Here is a 9,543-nt window from a genome sequence, read left to right as displayed (position 1 = left end):
AAGTGTATTATGTTCGTTAGTTTTCAGTCCGAACCTTTAGCAGTTTTTTTATTTGGTTTTGTTGAAGTATCTTGAGTATAGTTTCTGTTTTTAGTAACATCAATGAAATAATGCTCTTGATTTTCAGTGTTTTTTGTGTCTAATCTTATACTTACATTATTACCTAGTACATAATATTTATCCCAAAACTAAAAAATACTTACCGATTTTATGTTGAGAATTTTTCTTGACAATTATTGGTTTTACATGGAGCAAAATCTTTAAATTTTCTTACTATTAATACATCACCGCAAGTAATTCATTACTCATTCTCTCACCCTTTCTCCTCTTTTCTTTGTAACAACACTAAATAAATTTTGCTGAATCTCATTTTAGTTACTGATAATTTTTTCACAAACAGCAAGAGTAAGGCACTCGGTAGTAATTAAATTAAGTTTTGACTTACTTTCTTAGCCAGCCATTATTTCAGTTTTTTAGTTCCATGTCGATTTGGAGTTTAAGCAGTGAAGGATCCTAAAAAAGAAAAACATTGTGCGCGAGTAAAAATGCATGCAAGAACATCAAGCCAAATCCAAAATTAACACTTGCGTGAAAAACAAATTAGAGTTTACCAACGCTTACGATATTTCAAGAACCCCTCAATATTATGTAACTTGAAAATTACTTGAAATCATTTAATAATTGATAAAAATAGTGGAATGTAGATTAAGTTGTCCTTTAATTGTTTGAGAATTTTTTTAGGAAGTCCATGAATTAAAACAAAATTTAGTGAGGTCTAAGTAAGCAAAAGATTTCTTTGGATTAGAGACTAAGCTAAGAAGTCAACGAAAATAAAATTCATTACCAAAGACCCATTTTTTTATTTATTTAGAGACTTACCTGAAAACCTCTAAACAGTTCAAGGACTAAGCTAGTAATTTAATTATCTCCATGAGCAGGTAGAGTTTTAGAGGGGTCCTAAAATTTCTATGTCCTAAAATAGTGATCATTAAGGTTGGTTTCCCTAAAAGATTAAGCATCTATGCTCTAAGGATATCTCATGTTGTTGCATTACTCTCAGCAACAAAGAAGTTAAGAACCAACACCAAATCATTTGCCAAATGTTTAGGGCGAGGTAAGTGTGAGAACTCCTGTTGAATTGTCTAACTGGCTTGAACTTAAACTGTGGTTTTCCCTTTGCTGATAGATATCCCTCATGGATTTAAACCTTATATCTTCACTAAAGTCACTTGACAATTCTCCTTTCAGATTCTTTAGGTGGATCTGGTGTTGATCTCAGCATTTTAACAGAACAATAATCACTATCAAACTCCCAATAGGTGGCCCCCATCGTGCTAGCGATTTCCTTAAGAGCATTAACTGAAATTTTTTTGACAGTCATTGTAACATAACAAATCAATATGGAAGAAAAGGAAACAACATCAATCAATGTTTGAACTAGGAGTTTAATAAAGCTAGACCTTTAGGTATCTCCATATATATAATCAGGAGAACTGACACCAGAGATTCACTGTCTAACTTGATATTGACCATGATAGAGTAAACACATTTCAATTAGCGATTAAGTGGTGTTGGGGTCAGGCCACCAACTAGAAAAAGCGGCAAAGTCTTCAAATCAAAGAGGTTTAGATGTTTGAACTGTGAACATAATGTCATTGACAATTGTACACAAGAATTTATTGGTATAAAAGTTTAATAGCAAAATCTAAGAAACTTTTAAAGAGAGAAGAGAGATATTCATACTCCAAAAAAGGTAAATCTTACTATAAATTCTTATAGAGAAAGTGACATCGTTTAGAATTGTCATGGTATCATATTCATGTCAACTGCTGGAGCTGAAAAGGTAAATAGGAAAACGAATATCTTTAACAAGAACAAGCAATCCCAGGATTAAAACCATCAAAACTGATTTATTGAATGAATTATTTCTGTGAAAAGTTTAGTTACTTATTATATCTTTGAACGTTAACTTTTTATTTATATCACCATTGCTTCTTACTCTATGTGTATGGATGTTTGAACTCCAAATGTAAGTCTAAATTCTACATTAGTATTAAACGTCATTTAAAAAGAAGATCCAAATATTCATTACTTTAAAGTTTTAACTTAAGAGCGATGTTAATTTCTTATATAGGTTGGACTCATATATGTTAATGTATTTGATTATGTCTTTATTAGATTATTATTTTCTACCTTTAATAGATTGTTGTTAAAATTTATCTATATTCACTCTGCTAAATAGGAAATCTCATGTAATCCTTTTTTTATTGCATATATCTTGCAATCTCCAATATTAATGTAAAAATATTCTATGATGCCTATTTAAGAAAGGAGCATTGTAGAATACAAACAAACAATTTTAAGCAAATAAATCTCTCATATACTCTTTCTTGTCTTGATAATTTGACATGAAATCAGAGCTTGGTCTCTGAACCGTGGTCTTTTCTTAGGTTCTAGTGTTGTTTCTTGTGGCTATCTTGGGGTTGGAGTAAACACCTCTTGTGGATGATCAAATCTTCACCGTCATCTTCTTTTTGTCTTGATTCGAAAAGTTTCATGAGTTCAGTGCACCGTCTTCATAAACACCACACAGGTTCATGAGGTTGGTACTGTCTACCCGGTCGTCGTCTTCTTTTTGTCTTGATCCAAAAGTTTTGTGAGTTTGTTGCGTTGTCTTCATACACAACACACGGGTTCGTGAGGTTGGTGTTGTCTACCCGACTGTCATCTTTTTGTCTTGATCCAAAAGTTTCGTGAGTTCGTTGCGTCGTCTTCATACGCAGCACACACGTGAGGTTGGTGTTATCTACCTGACTAGCCAAACTCCTTCAAAGAAAATCGAGTTCCTACCTGGATGGCCGAGCTCTCTTGTCTTTATATTTTTACAATATCTCATTTATACGTCACTCTCTGATGAATCCTCTATCGAAAAAGAAAGACAAACATCAAGGAGAATCAAATTTGTCTTGTTGATCAATTTAGACGGTTGTAATAAAAACACCAAGGTTTTGAGGTTGATGAACCCTATCACTTTATGTTAAAATCTCAAGTCACACACACTCTAATATTTTCGTAAAATTGAGTCTTGATCTTTTTATTCAGTATTGATGCCTTTAATAGCCACGTAAATGCCAAAGATCATTTATACAAAACGTAATAATAATTAGAAGGAGAATAAAACTATTTATCTAGTCATATTCTATAAGTAGAATAACAACAGCTGCACCTAACAAATACCACAGTGATAACGGTAATTTTTACCATTATCTTTGAACCAATTCTCGTACCAAATCTACCCTTTTTAAGCTTGAAACATGTTTAATCCTCCCTTTTTATCTAAGTTTGTGAATAAGTCTAGCTTAAGCTTTATATTTAAGTTTTCGTCATTAATTCCTCAAATTCGTAGGCGATTTGCAAGTTGTTGGAGAAGTATTGTAATTACCAAGAATGGGAGCAAGGAAAAGATACAAAAGCAGGATCTGATGGAGCAGGGAAGGAAGTTCACGCCTGGGCGCCCTAGAAGAAAGGGGCTGGGCGCCACTTTCTGCGCAAGCCTCGCGCCCGGGCGCGACCAAGAGGGCGCCGAGCGCGACTTTCTGCGCAAGCCTTGCGCCCGGGCGCGACCAAGAGGGCGCTGGGCGCGACCTTCTGCGAGACCTTCGCGCTTGGGCGCGACTGAGGAGGGTCGCCGGGCGCGACCTCTGCTGACCTGGAACCCTAGATCTATTTAAAGCATTCTGTAACTGAGGGTGCTCCTCTCTTGGCGGCTGAAGCTTGGAACACCATTTTTGGACCTCAGGAAGCTGGTTTTGGGCAGTGGAAACTATCCATTCTTCCTCCTTGGATCCCCATTCTTCCATTTTTCTCCATTGTAAGCTCAAGTTCTCCATGACTATGGAGAACTAATTTCAATTTGTTGGGGAATGATGTAGTTACGAAACTTTCATGTAAATGCACTAGAGTTTAATGAATTTAAGCTTCTTTCATTTGATTGTGAGTGTTTAATTTCCTTCTCTTAAAGCTTGTTGTGACTTGATCAACCATAGCATGAATATGAGATTTGCTAGATATTGAGAAATATTATGTGGATCTTGAACTGGAATTAACACCTATAGGAGATTGTATCTAGGAATGGAGCTTGATCCTTTAGTTGTCATAAACCTCTAATTGTAATGCAGATGAACTTTCTAGGTTACCAAGGGATTGGAACTGCAAAAGTGAGTCTAGGCTCTTTCTACCAAGGAATTGGGTCTGAGTATAATAGGAAGGTTTGCAAACACAATCAATTGATGAAGTAGTAATGTGCATTTGCATGATAGCGTAGTAATTACAATCATTCTCCAACATCTCAAATCCATATTGTTTCATCATCCATTAACCACTTTCAATCTTTTAGTCTCTAAGAAGTTCATTTTTATCACGTATATATGAATTGGAATTTTATTGTACTTGAGTCATACTAAAAAGAGATTATTCTTAGTCTAAGTGAGTTAAATTATTATACGGTTGTAAAGTGCTACACGAGTCTCTTGGGAAACGATATCCGGTCTTACCGGTTTATTACTTAGAACGATTTGGTACACTTGCCAGAAAGTTAACACACAGCTAGACAAATATATCAATAAAAAAGAAAATATAACTATTGACATTTAACCAAAACAACACAACATTAAAATTCTCTCAAAATTACAAAATAAGCCCCTTTCTTAATTTAATTTTATTTAACAAAACTCTCCCATAAACTTAAATTCTTTCTTTATTTCAATCAACTTGTATTCGTGGATTAACATCTTTAAATTCTTCATAGTTTATATTTTCTACTAACATCTTTAAATTCTTCATAATTTATATTTTCTACTCCAACCAAGAGACATACTACATGTACTTCATCAGTGGTTATAACTATGTATGGAAATGCTTTGAAAACCTAGTGTGGGTAGAGCAATAGCTTTCATGAAGTGTGATCTTAAGTGAGTGAGTGTTGTTGTTTTTGCTAAATAAAATTGTTCGTCTTTTGTATGATTCAAAGGATGTGTTCATTCCTTATGGATTCAAAGGTGTTTCTTTATCTCTTGTATTACTCAAGAAAAGTGTCTTCATCCTTTGTGAGACTAAAGGAGTTGTTGTTCCCTTATGGATTTCAATGGAAGTTGTTGGGCGATTTCGGCAAGCGTACTGAATCGTTCAAGTAATAAACCGGTAAGACCAGGTATTGTTTTCCCAAGAGACTCGTAATACTAGAGAATTGTGCGATTAACAACTCATCTAGACTCAAGAACAACTCAACAATTTACAAACAAGTGCAGAAACATAAATTCACAAGTAATTACAAGGTTGGACTTTGGTATTGAAGGCACTTGAAAATGGAAAAGACTAGAAATGGTATGAAATGACATTGTTAAGACTAGTTTTCACCAATGCACTCTTGTGTATAACCAATTTTATCTCCTCTCTATCAATTTACTAAAGTCAATCCACTAAAACTGATGGAGGACCATCCAAGCTCAACATAGGACCTTTAACAAGAGCCATGTCTAAGAGAATCCAAGAGGAAGAGGGAGCACTCACTACTTTGCTCTTATGGAGTATTAATTACTAAAATCTTCCTCCTCTTTAAATAACTTTACATTGTTTTGTAGGTCATTAAATAAAGCTTGGCAAACACTTGGAGGAGTAACCAAGCAAGGAAAAGCAAAGGAGCTAAAATTGAAGATGTCGCTGTTACCGCTTAGATGCATGAATTCTGTACAGCCCAGCGTCACCGCAGACAGCAACTCCATCTTCCTCTGTAGTTCTGCTTAACTGGCAAACTTAGCTTGCTTCCCAAGCTTCCTTTCATTGCATCACATGCCTTTAGAATAGCTTGCATAACACGTCTTAGAAGTTCTCCTTCATCTATAAATAGGGGGCTTCATCCTTTGTAAATTCAACTTTGAATTGATAATGAAATGCTGTTGAGATTTCTCCAAACATTCTTTCAGAGTTCAAACACTTTGTGCCTATTCTGCACATCCTCCTCTAGCTTCCTTCCCTCTTGGAAGGCTTTCGGAGCTTGAGATTCCTTGATCCACTCATACACTTTCATTGAAACACTCATCAAACACTTACCGTGCCTCATCGTCATCCAACTAACCGCTGCCTTCTCTGGTTTTGGAAGTGCTCGTGATTGAATTGCAAGGATGATTCCATCATTTGGCATCAAGAGCCAGTCGTTTCAGTCACGCTTCAAGAGCTAAGTGTCTCGTATCCATTCCTCTGTTTTTTTTTTCGTCTTGTGCTGTTCATATATGTCACTGTTCCATTTTGTTTTTCTGGTTTGATTCTGTGTTTGAGTGAATGTTTGATTCTATTCACTGTTCGTTAGTGTTTGTTCTTCATTTTAATCGGTGCACTTCTTTTAATTGAATCCAATTCATCTAAATTCATCATTTCCGTTTTGTATCACAGTCATGTGCAGAAAATCACTGCAGTTTTAATTCCGTCAAGTAATTGCTACTGTTTTCAGCTTCATTTTTTTTCGTTTTCTTTGAGTCGTGTGCATCTACTAAGCTCTATGTTGATCCTATAAAGCAATGACATCAAATCAGCTTGATCATTTGAGTTAACAGCAGTGCACACTGTTTTTGGTTCCAAATTCTGCAAAAAAAAAGAAGTCAAGTTCTGGGTTTATATTTTGTAATCTGTTTTGATTCAGATTTAGTGATTCTTAAGCTTTGTACGAGTTTTTGTGATGTTCTTAAGCATTGCTAGAAGTATAACAACTCACAATACTCACAGAATTGCAAAATGTGTGGTTGAGTTCCTCCAACTTTAATTTCAGATTTTGCAATACGAGGCATGTCTGATTTCATCATGTGCATCTCCTTTTTGTTCAGATTTATTGATTGTAAAACTTGAGACAAGTTTCTTTGATGCATTTATACATGTTTCAAGTGTTAACAGTTACAAATCAACAATGAATCACAAAAAGAGTAGTTGAGTTGTTTAAAACTCTGTTTCGGTAATGTCACAATACTTTCAAGTTTTGCACCGTACTTGATATCATTGCTTGTGTCTTAGGCCATTTTAATCTTCTAGCTCATCTTTTCTAAGCTAGATCTAATGCATAGGACCATTCTTCTATCTTGTTTGATCCAGCCAGCCTTGATTCTATGCAATTTTTTCAATTCTAATGCAGATTTGTAGTTTTTTTTTGCTGCATAATTAGCAACTCTGACTATGATTTCGAGCATGTGTATGTTTCTGTGCATTGCAACTGTTTGAACACATTCATTTGATCATTTAAAACCTGTTTGCACTGTCCAATTGCTCTTTTCATAGCCAAGGTATCATTTCACATCTTGAACCATCATTTTACTTGAAATATGCAAGTGCACACCTCATATTGAGATCTTGTCTGTTTTAGATCAGTTTCATTGAGTTTGGAGTCATTTTTGGTGAATTGAAATTGGTTGGTTACTGTTCATATGGTAAATTTTGAGCCAAATTGGTATTGACTTGCTGCATCACCAAATTTTCCTCATTTTTTAAGTAGTGCACTTGTCATCTTTTACAGCAGTCAATTTCTTTGCTGATTGAGTGCTTGGACACACCTATTATGATGATATAAAGCTGCTTGAAGTGTCATTGAGCAGTTGACTTCACTGCCATTCAACTTTCATACTGTTGTTGTCATATTTTTAGCCACCATCTTATATTCAAATTGTAAACTGGTTTGGCAAAAGCTGGGGATCTTGTCCCAAACACAATTAAATCCTTACACAGGTGTAAACCAATCTGAAAAAGGTAATTAAATCCCTGCAATCCAGTTTACACATCAAAAACCAGAAAACACAAAGTTCTACAGTTCTTTGTGGCATTTTGACAAACAATTTGGAAATTACATCAAACAGTTTTACAGTACAGATTTTCCTCACTGTTTTGAATCTTTTCTTGCTTTTATAATCTGTTCTAGACCCTATCCTAGGTTCCTTTTGAGTGCTACCTTTTTTTCTAGCCGTATATCACTTGCATTCATCATTTTTGGCTTCCAAACTATGTTTAAAAACTGGTTTTTGGTTAACTAATTTCTAGTGCAGCAGATTTTCCATCACCTCACGGTTTCAGTGTTTGACAGTGGAGTGTGACTTCATTTTGAGGTGATCCAAGTTCCAACAAGCTTCCTCCAAGAGGGTAGCATACTAGGAAGTGGAGAGTTTGTAGAATTGGCTACAAAGGTTGTTCTCCAAGCTGCATTCTTGTGCAGTTTTCAGCAGCATTTCCCCACCCTTCACACAAAAAATTTCACATACTTTTGGAGCTAAACTACATTCAGATTTGGTAGCCTCCCTTGTATACATAGAATAGCTCATTTTTCTCCATTTTTCAGCTTTGTATCACGAAACCTTTGAAGTTTAATTGCTTTACATTTCTCAAACTTAAAGTAACTTGGAAAAATGTTATCCAAGCAATTCCAAGTCTACTAAGCAACATTGTAATAGTTAGTTCCCACTTATTAGAGTGAAAGTGTGTCAAGGGGCTCCAAGTGTCACTTGCACTTTCACATAGGGCCGGTTATCATTGTCTTCCATTTCCATTCATTTATTTCCTTGCTTGATTGTCTTTTATGTTTTAAGTCTCTGTGATACTTAGGAGCACGTTTCACATAGTTAAATCTTCTTTTGGTTTCTAGGAGCATAACATCTTTGCATTCCAAAAAGGTTTTGAAAGACTTCTATCTAGAAACTTGGGTGAGAAGCGTCAGGAGACACTCTGGCTAAGGAAGGACAAGGTTTCTAAGCTTGTCCATTGTGACTCACCTCTCCTTCCTGGGAGCTATTCGGTTTCATCACCTTTAGAATCTCTATAGAAGTCATTTACCAAAAACACCTCAAATTCTCTTTTCAAAAGTTTTGATTCATACTTGTGCAAGGTTTTCAAATCATTGTGAAAACAATTTCTCTACTTCACAAGCATGAGTCACTCTAGTGTTCAAGGTAATGTCACTCAAGATCAAGAGAACATAGAGTTGCGAGAAGAGCTCAATAGAACCAAGACTGAGTTGAATGAGCTAAGGCAAATAGTCGCCACTCTTACTATCAATCAAAGCAGGCACACACAGGGAACTCACTCTCATAGGCAAAATTATGATCAAGATGATCATTCCCACCATAGTGATCACCATACTTACCAACCTTATGATCACTATCAACACCCTCCTAGGCGACATCACAACCATAGAGAACATCATGTAGAACCTAAGCTTGACCTTCCTCCTTTCTATGGTAGAGATAATGTTGAAGAATACTTTGAGTGGGAGATGAAGGTTGAACAAATTTTTGAATGCTACAACATAGATGATAGGAGGAGAGTGACCCTAGCCACCTTAACCTTTCAAGGTGCAGCCCTTTATTGGTGGACATCCATCATAAGGGACCAAAGGATGAATGGCGACTACAAAATCCAATATTGGAATGAGTTGAAAGCAGCCTTACACAGGTGACATGTCCCAGCCTATTATGCTAGAGAAGTCATGGACAAGCTACATAGACTTCAACAAAGAAA

General features: G+C 35.7%; 1 long non-coding RNA gene across 1 annotated transcript; it reads left to right on the top strand.

The window, feature by feature from the left end:
• The first annotated feature begins 5,417 nt into the window (after positions 1 to 5,417).
• LOC128195035 (uncharacterized) lies at positions 5,418 to 8,579 on the top strand. Its single transcript, XR_008246589.1, has 2 exons — positions 5,418 to 7,785; positions 8,117 to 8,579. It is a non-coding gene; the product is annotated as an uncharacterized LOC128195035 (long non-coding RNA).
• Positions 8,580 to 9,543: the final 964 nt, after the last annotated feature.

Source organism: Vigna angularis, chromosome 1 (assembly GCF_016808095.1).
Source record: "Vigna angularis cultivar LongXiaoDou No.4 chromosome 1, ASM1680809v1, whole genome shotgun sequence".
NCBI lineage: Eukaryota > Viridiplantae > Streptophyta > Magnoliopsida > Fabales > Fabaceae > Vigna > Vigna angularis.
This window is presented reverse-complemented; position numbering and strand designations above follow the sequence as displayed.